This window comes from Pezoporus flaviventris, unplaced genomic scaffold, assembly GCF_033815535.1.
Source record: "Pezoporus flaviventris isolate CSIRO_AGI_PZ_B2104156 unplaced genomic scaffold, CSIRO_AGI_Pfla_v1 ptg000006l, whole genome shotgun sequence".
Lineage (NCBI taxonomy): Eukaryota > Metazoa > Chordata > Aves > Psittaciformes > Psittacidae > Pezoporus > Pezoporus flaviventris.
In genome coordinates, this window is record NW_026892554.1 from 13319833 (window position 1) to 13335865 (window position 16033).

General features: G+C 43.7%; 1 long non-coding RNA gene across 1 annotated transcript in view; it reads left to right on the top strand.

Annotated features, from left to right (window-relative positions):
• Positions 1 to 7312: 7312 nt before the first annotated feature.
• The window catches only part of LOC133265993 (uncharacterized), a 30586-nt gene continuing 21865 nt past the window's right edge, over positions 7313 to 16033 (top strand). The window contains exon 1 of the long non-coding RNA XR_009742216.1: positions 7313 to 7406. This is a non-coding gene — a long non-coding RNA (uncharacterized LOC133265993). The remainder of the gene's footprint in view (positions 7407 to 16033) is intronic.

The window sequence follows — 16033 nt, forward strand, 5'->3', positions numbered from 1 at the left end:
ATGTTTTATCATGAAATATTAAATAAGTAAAGCCAACGCTGCAGTCAAAAGTGAACCTGACATTAAAGTCAGACCTTCCAGCAAACAATCTTCATGGGGTGCATATTTACATAAGCATTTAGAAATCATTAGTATTTAGGCATACTGTAAAGCACTTGTTACCATAAAAAGGCAAGAATGCTCTCTCAATTTGCATCAGTACTTAACTAGCAAACAGCCACCAAATCTTAGATTTCTACTAGGCACATAAATCTTGTATATCAGTGAGAACAGGCTTCACGTTAGCCAAAAGCCCCCAGCAGAAGCAGTTAGTACTGTGTAATAGCAGTCGCTTGTTAATGAAATCTATCCTTTGAAGGAGTGATTTTAGAATTCTGCAATAGCCAATGAAAATTACATGCAAACATTATGGTCATTTGTTATCATTATAAATTGTGATAATGTCATGGCTGACTTACAAAGATGATGACCTGAAAGGCCATGACATTATGACATTACATTTTATCAATAATGAAAAATTGCTTCTTTTGCATGATTGTACCGGAGGTGAGCCAGGACCCTGAAGGGCTGCTGGCTCAAGCAAGCTGGTCTCAGCACTACAGAGGAAAACAGACTGATAAAGAAGTATTTGGGAAAAACAAACCAACTATAACAAGACTAGAGACAGAAGAATATGTTTACCTTACAGTACTTAATTTGAATTTCTGAAGACCTGGATGATATATATCTTGAAGACAGCACAGGGGAGGTTCTCACAGTAGGTGCCACAGTAGGCTCCTTCTAGGACTTGGATGGCACAGGGAAAGCCTTGGGGACCAATGAAGCCCTTAACAGAGGAGTTTAATGTTTTCAATGGCATTAACTGACAGTTCTGATTTGGTTGTTTTCTAATCCAGCCTTTCTCTCCACTGCCTAGAGTGCCCCTCTGCCACGCACTTCAGACAATCAGCTTTAAGCTGGATCTTAGTGACACGCAGTACCCTGAACTGTCTGCCAGGGAGAGGTGGGATGAACTGGTTGTTATGCAGGGAAGTCATTAGAAATAAAACCAGCTCATCTATTACCACTGGTACCAGTGCTGTCATTTGACAGCTGCTCCAAAAGCCAAAAAGCTGGAGTCTTGCAGGACATGCAGTTCTGCTGTGCACAAGACGTAAGACTTCTAACTGCACGGAAACCTGAGCTTGCAGATGCCTGAGCAGATGCCAGGTAAGTATTTACACCTGTAAAAACGTGTAAAGTCAAACCTCCAGCCTCATTATTGCCAGGGCACAGGAGAGCTGGACTGCCTGAGGAATCACAGGAGGTGTGGTGACCTCTGCATACTGCCCTGCACACTGGAAGGGCACTCATGGGTACAGCATGGTCCCTTCTGCATGCTTCCCATGCAGTAGTTCCTGCCTCCCCTCCTGGAGCACAGTATGTATCGAAGAAGCATGATATGGAGTGCCTCTCCTCAGATACACATGGCCTTGACACACACAGCAAGAGAGACAGCGCTGTGCAGTCTCAGCACTGCCACATGTGCTTTTCCAAGACCAGAGAACAACTACTCTCACAGTCACTAAACTGCTAAAATCTTGTGTGCAACTGATTCCCGCACTCCTGCCTGCTGTTTCACTACAAAGAGCACAAAGTCCACTTAAGGATCTCCTACCAGCTACCCCTTGGCCCCTGCCCCATGTCCCACCATCACCTGCCCAAGGCAAAGCCCTGAGCAAACAGATGGGCCTTGCCCCCTGCCTGGTGCTCCCACTGCTGCTGGTCCTATGAGCAACAAAGGCAGAGACTGCTCAGTGCTTGGTTTGAAGTGAATAGGGGCTATAACCTGAGTTCAGACCTAACCCTAAATTCCTCAAGCCCCTGGAGCAACAGCAGGGGGGTATTTAACAAGCAGGGCTACCTGACTTAGTGCATCCCCTTGGCCAGCCCCACCATGCCTACACCAGGGGATGTGGCTCTCCTCCCCTCTAAGGTGGGTACGTTAATGTCACAAAGATGCCTATGCATAAATACATGTTCCCTCTGTAATTGTTTAGAGAACATCAGCCAAAAAGCCCTTGTGCATTTGTAGTAATATTTATGAGGACAATTTTATGGTGAATATGAAAAGGAATGCCCATAGTGATTCTCTTACATACTGCAATAATGAAGATCAAAAAAGGAAAGTTGATCATTTTACTTGCTGTTTTGCCAAGGCTGTAATGCTTCAAGCGGGTCTATACAGTGATGGTTTCTCACTAAATCAACACCTAGTGTTTGCATTAATGTTTTGGTTTTTTACTCAGAGCTTGAAAAATATGATTTAATAGAAGCTGGAAGCACTGTGGCGCCTTGTCTGTTCTCAGCTGCATGTATTCTCTTAGATGGTGGCAAAGAGGCAAATGCTGTACTACACCTAAATACCATGGGCTGAAATTCCTAAAATAAAGACTAGAAGAAATCTAAAACAATTATATCTTGGGTGCAAAGTACATTTAATTTAATTTTATTTTGGTTTATGTATGTATTTCATAGCAGGAACAGAAAATACCTGTTTATTTGATGCCATTTCCTCACAGTATTGGTTTCTGCGGGTGTTCTCTTGATGCCACCTTTTTGAGCCATCTACGTGGAAATTAAAAGCTGTAGCACTTCATAGCTGAAAAATATTACAGAAACTGCCTTAATTCTAGTGGAAAGGGTGGCGGCAGCAGTGCAAGACAGTTGCTTCCAGCACATGGAGCAGCAGCACACAGAAAGGCTTGACCAGTTTTCACCTAAGAGGTTCACTTTTTTGTGTGCATATGGGCTTCTGCTGGTGGTGTGAAATCCCAGGGCATCTGCCAAGAGGTATTGCTTAATGTTTTCTGCTTTTCAAAGGTTCAGTAAGCAAAAGGGGTTATCCTGAGCAGGCTGCTATGACCATGACAGGAGCAAAACACCTCTGTGTATAAATTTGAAACCTTTAACCTCCTAACTGTCAAATTTCAATATTTCTGGTCACAGTGTTAAATGCACCCTAGCATTTTTATTGGAAGAGTTTTCAGTGTATCCGGATGGAAAAATCAAAGTTTGCTTTTATATTTACACACTGTTAGTAAGTTGTTAAAAGAAGAATAAAACAAGGTGACTGCCAGCAATATTTTGTATTAGTATAAGCTTTACAGCTGTAGCATAATAAAATAGCATTCCTATTCTCTCTGTAACCTGTGATATACACTCTAAATGACTTACTGTTATTGCTGCTTTAATATACACTACATCTTACTAATGATAAACAGACTGTACTATATTGAGGCTAGGTCTCAAACTAGACAGAAAGGAATAAAGGAAAAGATGAGATGGGATGAGATAGGATAAAATGTCTCCTTAGGAAAAAAAAATCAAAACCAAACCAACTTTTAGCAAAAATCTAGTTTTCAAGTCCTTCATATATGAGTGCTCATCTTACCTATTTACTTTTAGTTGGTATTTTTTACCTTTACATATACAAAAGGTGTCACTGTAACTGATAGATACAGGGATCTTACATTGCCCTACCCAGAGATGGTATCTGTCCATTTTTGTGCATGAATCCTGTATCATTCCATCACAAAGACCTTTATGACAGCAGACAAGTGAAAGAAATAATGGCTTTAGAAAGCTATTTTCCTTTCAAACAGTAAGTAAATATTATCAGATATATGTGTGACAGTGATGCAGAAACCTGACACAGAGCCACCCCTTCCAGGGGAAACACCTGGCTCCTGCTCCCTTCAGTGCAGCCACCACCAGGAGCTTCAGCAACAAGCATTGAGGACGACATTTGTGACACCTTGACAAGGCAAAACCTTCTGAAATGTCATCACTGGCAGCAGTTATGACTGCAGAGGCTGCTCCTGTGAGCCCCTCACAGCCGGGACACATGGGGAAGCCCTCCTAAGGTCTCCTGCTCCCTCCGTGGCCCCAGGGATGGCTGCTGCACAGCCCTTGCAAGGCTGCTCGTGCTCCTAAGCTGTGTATGAGCCAGGATTCAACATTTATTGTTAAGCCCTGCTGCCAAGAGGAAAATTCACTTTGGGGCAATGAGAGGATTACAACCCAGCTTCTGATCTTCCACTATCCCATTTTACACTGGGGTGACTGCTGGCTTCAGTTAGGTTACTGTGCTTTATGTGGAGTAGATGTAATCAGAGCAACAAGCCTCTAAGCACCTATTTCTGCTGCAGAAGCATCTCTGCCTGTGGCTCTTAAGCACAACAGGATGGCAGTACCAGCATCTCTCAGGGTCTGTAGGCAGAGACCTGTTGCTAAATGGCCTAGCTTTTTCAGACATGAAAGCAGCAGCACATGGCACTTCTGGAGGGGAATATTTTCTTGTGTTGCTGGCATGGATATTTTGTGGGTAGGTGATGCACAGAGAGCCCTGAGCACCACAGTGAGTTGCTGAGCTGCATACACAGCACCAATCACATGTTCCTCCTGCTCTCCTAACTAAAGCATCATGAACATTTCTGCCCATGAGCTGCAAGGGGACCACCTGTACAACAGCTTTGTATGTCAAAAGCTCTGTCCTCTCCTCAGCTCTGCATGGCTACAGCACCAGCATGCATGATCGGGGTTTGCCTGTAGCCTCACTTCAAAACTGATTCCCAGGAGTCAGACTTTTAAGTAAAAGGGCAGCAGAGGGCAGGGAAGCAGCCAACTCTCCTCTGCTAAATGTAGAGGAACATGTTTCTCAGAGTGGGTGAGGAGCATCCCCCTCTCTCCTTGATTGGGTGCAGGAGGTCTCTATCACCTCCATCTGCTCTCCCCTGTGTCCTCTAGGATACTGCACTCCTCCCCAAGGCACATTAATCTGAGCTGGAGGAGCCTCTGAATGCAGCAGGGTGTATTTACTGGTGAGCAGTTTTAGCTGTATGTGTTTCTCAGGGCTGTCTCATGTGTTCTGGAAGCTCAGCCCTGGCTGGGGACCACGAATGGGAGGTCGGGCTTGGCACGGTGATGCTCAGGAGAGCCCTGAGCACGGGGATCGCTCCCACGTTGAACAGCTTTACAGGAGCCCTGCAAGGGCAGAGCCAAGCCATCCTACCACATAGGCACAAACATGGCTCCCACACATTTCTCTGGGGACAGGGGTGTTCTAATTTATTAAGGAAGAATAGCACTGGCAGCTGGGGAAAGGTGTCTTGCTGCCCTCTGACCTGTGACTCAGCTTGAAGAAAATGGGATGTCAAAATGCTCTTGCTCTGAAGATGCAGGCAGCCGCAGCGGCTACTGGAGCCAAGCTGTTTAAATTCACTTAAATTCACATCACTTAAACTAGTGACTATTTCTACGACATTGATAGAAAAAGGCAAAAATATGGCAGTTGCACCTATACTTGCCCCATTTCACATGGAGTTATAGAGCAAAGCTCAGGTAGCTCCTGCCTGCTGGGGAGGGACCTCCTGCTTCACTCCTTTACCAGTCCCTGATTGTGTCCATGGTTTGCTAGGAAATACTTGTAGCCTTATTGAATTTCACACAGCTCAAAATGTCAGCACAACCTGAAAATCAACAATTCTGCCATTCTGATCAGGAAAGAAAGGATGGCGAGATCTGCCCTTAGTGTCATAGAATATAGAAAGGTCTCGTACTGAAAAAAATTAAGCAAAGTGCAAAGAAATGGTGGTTCTGTCCACATGAAGCATCAGGGCCATTTAGTCCTAGTAATCCTTTGAAACACACTATTCAGAAACGTATTTGGAGTTCTTATCACATTTAGGAACTTGCTTAAAACATTTCTGTATTTATCTGAAATCCATTACTAATTGTGATCAGTTTTGTCTGTTGAAAACAGGAACTGGAGCCTGCAGAAAGTCTTTGGGATTAGCAACATTTTCTAAATGCATTGTGACAGTGAAAAATAAACTTCATAAACGGTTGTCCAGTGCTTATTTATTTACTATGATTTATAATGAGATTCAGGCCTTTCAGACCTGATTCTTCACCATGAAATGTGCCCACTGACTACACGCAGCACTGCAAGCAGGTATGAGCATTGACCATGCAGGAAAATGTGTGTCGATGGTGAGGGCACTGGCTGGGAGGAAGGAGGCTTGAGATCTATCCCATGCCTTGCCAGGATGCACGAGGTGACACTGGAAAGGTCACTGAAGCTCTGTGAGCCTTCTGTTTGCTGTCTATAAAGCAGCAGCACTGAGGAGGGCATTCCCACAGCACTGCAGGATCAAAGGAGATGAGGTGCTGTTTTGCTGCTCCTAACTTTGTGCTTTTCTACAGACACGACTTCTGCTGTTGCTGCTCTTGTTTTCAAAACATGCAATAATCTCAGTTTGGTCAAATAGCAATCAAATACTATAATTTTAGCCATGAAATCAATAGTCATGAAAATGGCCCTGGCTCATTATAGCTCTCTTGGGGGGTGAGGGTGTCAAATAGATAAGAATAACAGCAGAACACTGAAACTAGACTGGATTAAGGACTAATTGTAAAAACAAGATGCAGGGCAGTTTTGTGACTAAATGTAGGAATATTGCTCAGTTATGACCCTGAAATTATATTCCCTGTTTACAAATGCTTAGGCAGATTCTTGTGTATTTCTCAAGCTGTTCCTTAACTTCAGAATATCCTCAAGTTTCAGATCAAATGACTGCTTGGTGTTCATCTGCTATGTGGTGGCTAAAATGTTCATTGTACAGTGAGAAGCAAGAACAATACCATGTTTGTGTTGTGTAACCGACACAAATGCAGCCTAAGCCAAAACCCCATACCCACTGGGCATTGGGTCAAAGCCATAACCAATACAAGAACAGTTGGTGCAAGCAACCCAGGGACAAGCTGTGGCTGAAATTTCTATAAACGTTACAGAAATATTTAGAAATAACCCTTCCCATCTTGTGTCTTTGCAAAGATGCTGGTCAGCTTAAGTTTCCATAGCAAAGCAGCACTACGTAATAGAACATTATAAGTTCTATACCATAAAGCCACCTGAACTTTGAAGAGGAAGAGTGCCTGTCCTCGCAGTGGGTCTGTGATTGCTGGGACTTCCTTCAGCATCCCCTTAAATTGCTGGCATTTGGCTCATTTGTGCCGCTTCTATTCAATTGTTGTCTGTGTGATTCAATTTACCATTTAGAGCCATTACTGTGTGTCATGAACTTTCTTAATCTGAAATGCGAGAATCTTCTCTTAAATACGGGGCTGCTGAGAGGCAGGTGTCATGGGGGCAGGTCCCACAGGACCCAGCAGAGGGGAAGGAGGTGGAGAGACCTGATGAGCAATCCCAGCATCACTTCCTCCTTTTCCCCCTCCCACCTCACTGTATCTTCCCTTCCCACTGCCCCACTTCGTATCATTCCCCTCCTGTCCACATAGACCCCTGTGGCATTTGGTATGGAGGTAGGGACCTACAGGGTGCACGGGTGGTTTTCCATGCAAGGGTGAGTAAAAGGTGTATTTATCTCCAGCTAGAGTATTCTGGCTGGGAGCTGAAATGTGGGAAAACTAAGATTATTATTTCACTCCTTCTGTGATCTGCCTCCCTGCTCTGTAACAATATTAGCAACAAACAACAAGAAAAACATATCTGCAGAGAAAATTTCCAGACTTGATTAATGCTGTTTGTCAGTTTAGCTGGGCAGTGTGGCTGTGGCAGGGAGTCTTGGAGCACAATCCTTCAGGCAAGGCTGAAGGGGCTGTAAACAAGCTATGAAAGTTTAATGCCATTCAAGATATCTGAATGACTCCTCAAACGGTATAGTGGTTAGGAATTGTCCTGTACAGCTTTTGTAAAGAATTCACAGGGTTAATGACTAAAGAATGGAGTTCTGGTAATCAATATAGTCCTCTGGCTCTATTGATTGGAATTGCCTGCTTATTTTGCAGCTAAGATTTTTTAGCCCATTCAGAACAAAGACACCCTAGGGGACTGTTAAGTAAATAGGCATTTAAGACTTTTTCGTTGCTAAGAAAGTAGTTAATTATTATTAGTGCTTAAAAGTCTCGATTTAGACAGAACATCCCAATGAACATCATAATTTTGTTAGTTTTCTCTATGCTTTATGCAAATTCATGTGTACTGGCAGCTGTTTAGAGGCATGCACCTATAGGGCTGGGCAAGGTGCTAAGGGATACTTCAACCCAGGAAGGGCTGAAGGCGCTGGGTATCTTTGCAGAGGACCTTTGACAAAGAGAAGCATCAGTTCTCTGAGGCTGGTTCAGTATTTGTAGGAGGATGACTACTAAACACCAAGAAGTCCTTGCTGATCTTTTGCTGAAAGATGACATTCAATGGGGTTGAGGAAAACGGGCTCCTCAAAGGAGAGCTGGGCTTTATATGCACATATTCTTCCCAGAGAAAGTGCATCACAAACCAAACAACTTTCCAGCTCCCCATACACATAAAGACTTTCTGCTGCTGACATTTTTTTTATTTTAAACCAAAAGCTGCTCCTTGCTTAGCAGAAGATGGAGAGCAGAATGACGCTTCTCCGCTGAACTGCGGGTTACAATGGAGCTGCTCTGCATTTTGATGCCACTCTAGTTTCCTTTGCTTTTTGCCTGTTCAACCATTTTTGCTTGTTACACTTAAAGCTGTGAACCCAGTGTATCAGAGAAAAGACATCCTTTAGGGACTGCAAGCATAGCTGATCTTTTTCATCCCCCTTAAAAATAAATTATGGCTGCTTGCTAGTAGGAGCATTTAACAAAAAACAGAGATCACGCACCAGTCAACAAGCACTTATTCACCAGCTGAGACATTAAGAAAACATCACATTTCATATATGATCCAATTAACAGCTTTTTCCCCTCACAATGATTTCCTACATACTTAGGCTATTATATACAATTTGGTAATATGTGGAAGTATTCATCACGCTTACATTCTCTGACACTAATCCTGTTTGTAGATTCTCCTCGCTTTCCCCTTTCTAGGATTTAGAGTGGAGATTCCTGACTATAGCCTGTACAAAGCAGTGGCTGGAATTTAGCCATAAGTGATGTTGCAAATCCATAAAGTGATAGATAGTGGCAGAAGGGCAGCCGAGTTCCTAATTTTACACGCATCTTCATTTTGTCCCTGCCTTGTACAACTGTAGCCACAGTACCTTTGCTCATTGTGACTCTCCAACCTTGGTGTACTGTTTACTAGCACTTGGAAACCTTCACTCATTATTTGGTCCAACTCCTAACAGGGATATTGGCCAAATACAAGCCCTGAATTTGACTTTAAATCTCAGCCCAAATTTGCTGCTGTCAAGAATCCTGGCAAGTGAATTTTGAAGGTTTCAATGCACTAAATAGCAGTATCTCTTTTTGGTTACTGCTGAGGTCTATCCTTGATCTGCATCAGAGAGCCAGCAAGCAAAAGATCAAGTTAATTGTTCCAAGAATAGGAACAGTTATGATAACTGTATAATGATATCCATAGCAAGTGCAAGACATGAAAATCATTCCAGGTCCAATATAGAGGATCATTAGATAGATCTACACGCTTCAGGATTTGATCCAATTTACAACTGATTTCAGGTCAACTTGCAGACTATAGTTTTACATCTCGCTGAACCCCACAAGGCTCTAGTGGGACAAAATGGGAGGAAAATAAAGTAATGGGTTTCTCAAGTGTTTCTGAACCTTCGGGGAGAATCAAATTGGGAAGACAAATGGGAGGGAACTAACGCTGATTTTGTTTCCACTGTGGAGTGTCCTTCAAAATTACAGGCATAAGCCACATAGCCTTTCTTACAACAAAGGCTTTTACAATGAGTAACATAGATTCGGTTACACTGGAAATTTCTGGGAAATTTTGTAGGGAAAATTCTTTCACAATTTGGGATGGAGGAAGGATGTTAGGATTTGACAGATTTTCTATTTTAACTTAGTTTCTCAGTGGTCAGAAGCATTTCAGGTTGGATAAGACACTGAATTGGATTCCAAAAGGTTGGTTTCTTTTTTGTGAATGTTTTTTGGGATCATCAGTGGTGAAAAATAATCTGACATGTTATGCAATGTAAAGACCTATTGTGTGTTGCTGGGAATGTGATCCTGAAGAAACAGCTGTAAACAGTGCGTATTGATGTCGGATGTGTAGTCATTAAGAAAGGAGAAAAAGGAAGGTCCAAAGCCAGGGAATTAATGCAGTGTTGCCCAGGGGCTACATTCAAATATATTTAGTTTTCCAATTTGTAGTTTTAACTTTGCCAATTCCATCTGTTAATTTCATTTATAAACACCCTGCTCTTTCTGTCTTCTGGTACCTTTGCCTCCCCTCTTTTTTGTTTTTTTTTCCCCCTTTTTTATAAACCTAGCTTCTCACTAAAATACACGGGATCTCCTCGAGGTGCGGAGTCCGAGAACATTTTGGAGTGCTAGATAAGCTGACATTCAACCTAGGAGCCTCTGGAAGTTGGGGTTTTACCTTTGCAGGGCTACAGAAGAAACTGCACCATGTTCTGTGAGGGGGAGGACACAAATATCCTCTGGTCAGTCTTTCTGGACAATTTACATGTTTGCTTTCAAGGAAGAAAGTACTGTCACCCTTGATGGTGAGTTGGGTTGAATCTCTAATGGCTGCATACACCAGATATTAAGTCTTGATAATACAGAAAAGAGGAAGAGAGTTACTAAGCTGGCTTTGTGCAATGATAAATGACATTTGCCTAAAAATTACTAAAGGTGCTCCCTCTCCATGGACAGCTGAAGTGCCAGGACAGCCAACTGGGCAGACTGGGGCTGCTCTTGTCTCTAACAGCCTGTGCTGGTGAGAGTATCATACTGAGTGACCGGTTCCTGTACATACATAGAATTAAAGTCATGGCTATTTTTATTTTGCATTCAAAATGGTATTAAGCTTCTGAGGATTGAAGTTCTCTTCCAGGCCCCACCAGAGATTCACTGTGGGACTTTATTCTGCCCCCGTAGGCTCTTTTTGCTTTTATTTCTCTATCTGTTTAATGGAGACAATGACACTCGCCCACCTAAAAAAGTCCTTTCACATCCCCAAATTAAAGTAAAAATACTCATCATTGAGATGTAGGTGACAGAAGGTGATAACTTTCGTTTTGCTAGAAATTTCTCCCTCCAGTATGTATGCAAGATGTATCTTTATGGTTTGGTTGTTTACCATACTTTGTATGAATTATAGAGCAGGCTTCTTATACCTTGGTATTCAGAGTAATGCAACATACTTACTAGAAACCCACCTAAGCAATTACTTTTCTGATCTATTGCCAGATTCATATCAGCTGCAGCAGCTTGCGAAAACCTAACAAATAACATTTTACATAGGCTTGTAGTCTATATTCAATTTTATCTGATTATTTTTAGCACAGTGATTTGAGAATCCAAATTACAGCTAAGAAAATGGAAAATTCATTTTCCAACAATGCCTTAAGCTTCACTAGCATTTTAGAGTAGAACATTTCTGTGATGGCCTTTGATTCAATCCAGGCTGAACGAAAGACATTTCATCACCACAGAATGCATTTCTTTATTTGCCTTGGATCTATGATTCTGTCAGTATTGAGAGAAAAGAAAAATCAATGCTGCACTATAAACCTCGGGCAGCCCCTGGCCAACGTGGTCAGCATGGTGTGAGCAAAGGAAATGGCAGGGGAAAAAAATTGACCGCTCAGCAATAGTGTGGCACAGTAACGGACAAAGCTCTGGGCTAATAACAGCTTGCAATTACACATGGAAAGCCAAAGCTTGTAGGGCATTCAGTACGAAGGGGATGTAATACAATTTATTGAACCACCGGTTAGAGTTCTGCAGCTTCTCAATAAAAAAAAAAAAGGCAAAAAAAAAAGGAGCTGTGGACCTGTACTGCTTAAAAGACAGACTTCCATGGTGCCAGCGGGGGAAGGAGACTTGAAGAAAGCAGAAAGCCCTTCCTTTATGTCTTGGATAGTGAGCAAGTGGGAGAATGCATCCTATTTATGCTTTCTAAAAATACACCAGCCAGGCTTAAAGGCACAGCCCGCTGCCAGTGCCCCGGCTGCTGCCATGGGCGCTGCACACACACATGCACCCTGCGCTGGAGCACACAGATGTGACTAGGCACTGCTGCTTAATTCCTAATACGTAGTGCATCTACACCGACAGCACACTGCATGTCCTGCCTTGCTGGGAAAGGGGGAAAAGTGTCATGACAAAATCTTTGCTCAGATACAGTTATTTATCCAAGAGAAGCAAGCTGTTTCTGCAGGAGAAAGCATGAAATTAAAATGCTAGTAAAACAAACATAAAAATATTGAACTGAGAAGAGGAATCATTGATAAGCATGTTCTGGAACAGGCAGAAATGAAAACTTTCAACTAAAAGCCTGTGATGTTCAGTGGTCAAAGTTGGTGGCAGCATTTCTGGCAGGCCAGGCTACGCTAGTGAAGGTCAGCCCTGCAACTGGAGGGTACTCCCTTCCTGTCCCACTGTCGTGCCCTTTGCCAGGAGGGACAGTCAGGGACGCTGTGGCCACTGCTCACAGCAGGGGCACAGTCCCAGCTCCACAGGGATTTGTGCATGCCCCAAGAAGGAACAGAGGTTGTTGGGTGTAAGCACTCATAGAACAGCCTGCAACCACCATGTGTTTGTGCTTATTTGTGCTTTCAGTGATAAATTACGTTCTGCAGACAGTGATGGAAAGTTTTGTCACTTGATTGCATGGAGACGGGTTTAGTCCTACAGCCACAGGCACCAAGTACTGCCCAGGCTTGGCCAAAGCCCTGGCGCTGGCAGTGCTGGGTCAGCTGAGAAAGCTCGACAGTCTTTGGGAATAATCTGCGGCAGCACCCACTGAAGTAAATTAGAGAGCCCTTGGTGTGGCCTGGGCAGAGCGTGCCTTGGAGAAACCTCTGCATGACACCATTCTGACCTTTTCCTGCCTGTGTTTGCATAAATGCATGTTTACCAGAGAACAGATTACCTCTTGGCATCAGTTTCAGGCATCTGACATAACTGCAATAGTAGCAATGTTGCTCAAAGCCGTGATGCAGAATGAGGATACATCTTTTCCCCAGAGTTTGTAAAACACAGCAGGAATTTTAATACCCAGCCACCAGATCTTGCAGTTCCCAGGGGACCCTGATCTTTGCAGCACCACATGGGCCTTGCAATTGCCTGATCCCATTTGTACGCATTGCTAAGAAACATAGTTTCTTATATTTTTGGCTGACACTGACTTCCCAAGTACTGCAGTGCTGTGGTAAAGTGTGCATCGAGAAGAACTGAAGTAACAGCCACAATGTAGCTAATTGTTTTGTGCTCTTAATTGAAGACACCAAACTCCCCTCACAATGCAGTACAGCTACAAGATTCCTCAGCCTCAATAATAAATAACAGATTTTCCCCTGTTGTAACCAGAGGAACCAGACAACCTGTATTGCTGTTGGATGCTATCCCAGCAAGAATCTGGCCCAGAGGTATTTTTGCTTTATCTGAAATTTCATTTCTAGAATCCCAGTCTAACTATTTTACCCCTTCATATTTTCACATCAGCCTCATCCTCAGTGCGGTTTACGGCTCTAATCTTTCACTGTGGGGTCACTCCTCTAGGGTTCCCTGCACAGGAGGCAGGTTGCCGCCTGCACATCACCTTCGATGACAACACACCAGAATTACCATGTGAGAGGACACGGTGCATCTTTTGTGACAATTATGGCAGGGTCCCTGGTAACTCTATTCCCTGTGTGATAAAACAGCCTCACGCCAAACAGTCACTCAGCAAATCCCTTGCCCTTATCATAATTAAGTCCTTCTACATGACATGGCGCAAGAGATAAGGGATTTGTATGTAAGACATGAAGAAGACACTGGAGTGAGGTGGTGCTGCGTGTGGGGGCTGCGGTGCAGCCCTGGCAGACAGGGAACCCCTCGCTGGTGACTTCTGCGGATGGGAGGAGGAGGAGGATGGGAGCGCTGACCATTCCCAATGTCACCTGCAGAGAGCCATTAGCCCTCTCAGCCCTCTATTCCTACATGCTGAATCAAATTAATCTAACAAAAACAGATGACCTGTGAGCTCAGCCTGCCTTACAGCAAAGTCAAACGGGAGTGAGGGGCAGCGACGGCAGCAGCGAGCGAGGCAGGGAGGACCCGTGCGGTTCCTGCAGCCCCTGTCTGTGGCCTCCCGCGGATCTCCCTCCGTTGCAGGCTGTCACATCCACGCACCTCAGCCACCTCTCCCTCCACAGCCAGACTAACCCTCTCTTGTCTACCTTGGACCGGCTGTTCGCTGCCCCCTCCATTACAGACGTACACACACACAGAGCTGCTGACCTAGAGGTGTTAGCCACTCCGCAGCTGCCGTTCTTCTCACATTAATCTATAGGAATCAATGGACATTTCATTAGAGTAATCAAGTGTGGATGCATCCCGCATTTATATCCCGCGCCTGCTCCCTCCCCCCAACTGCTTTCACAGGCTAATTGGTCCTACAGCAAAGGCTACATGGATATTTTTCCCTACAGATGAGTGTCAAGAGCAGTTTTTTGCTGCTGGTTGAAATACCTATCAATAGAGAGGTAGTATAAAAGCCTTCACCCATCAGGCTGTATCGCTGATGCTAATGCATTATGCACTCTCAGTTATCACACACCCAACTCCCTCCTTTACACTGTTATCCCATACATCCACCTCATTTACATTTACTTCAACGAGAGAATTAACCCATTGCACTTTTCCTTTTTTAAGAAAAACTGAAACCCAACATTGCAAGAATTAGTACAGCTCTATCAGCTCACAATACATTGAGGAAATTGTTCACTTATTCATATTTCACCAGTAACCTTTTTATTTTCAGTCAAATCTCTTCATCTTGCTTACTATGTGATATCTATGATATCTTATTATTTCTTCTGGTATGTTGTGGTTTATATGCTTATTGGTATACAATGACCCCTCGTGAAAGGTACAGGCAACAGCATTGTTTTCAGCAGCCTTTGTTGTCTGGGAGGGGATGCTCTCCTCTCTGCTCACCTCCACAAAGACCACAGAGGTTTAGTAAGGCAGCACATGTCACAAGAGATGCTGTCCCTAAAATGCATATGTGACAGGAGGCTGGTGACTGAACAGGGTCCTTACAGTCAGGGGACCAGGGGCTCTGTTTGGATCATCATTTGGCAAGAATAAGAAAATATCATGATACTTGTTTGAAAGTTATTTTTTTCATGAGATCATGGACTTTTCATTCAAAAATAATTTAAAAAGCTTTTTCAGGAGGTGGGCACCTAACAGCTCAGCTTAAAAATATATGAAAGCCTCAGGAATGCCACTGAAGGCAGGAGGCAGCCCAGAGAAGGCAGATGGTGGCTCAGAGTGCTGTGGTGCTGCTGGAGGAGGGCTCTGGGGCATGAGGACCTCTGCATAGGGCACTCTCCATTGTATGTCCCGATGGTCCTTCTCCAGGCTGTACCAAGACCAGGCAGGCTGCAGGACAGAAGTAGCCCATATGCTTTTGAGCTAGGGAAACAGGCCTTGGTACTTGGCAAGTTGGACAATTTGCTAAGGGAAGCAGCCAGTTTATTTAAGCTGTTTTGATTGTTGTGGAAGAATACAGACTGACAAAACTAGAAACCACCCACTTGACGTGGGGAACCTCCAAGGAGGAGGAGTTAAGCTCAGCAAGGAGCAGGTGTAGGGAGTTTGGCCTCCTCTTGCACTTAACAACAAACAGGCAACTAAACTTCTCTTTCTTGTTAAGAATTTCTGACTATTAAAGATGAGCTGAATTCAAAAATCATGGACTTGCAATACAGCGGGGAGTTCTGGAATGTTCTTAGTCATCTTTCAGCTCATGTCAGACCTGAAAAAAACCCCAAGTACCTATTTTCTACGCAGAAAGCACTTAAGTGCAGGAGATTCAAGTGAAAATCTCTTTGTCCTGCTTTTAGAATTCTTAGCATGAATTACATGGATTTACCTCAGGTGAAAGCACGGCCCCATTGGCTGTTGGTGCTACAATACATTATTTGTAAAAATATTTAGATATATTGCAGGGATGTGGAAGTCCTTCTCTCTTCCCAACTTTTCCATGTCGCATGCAATTTACAGTTTTGTTTAACGAATACTGGGC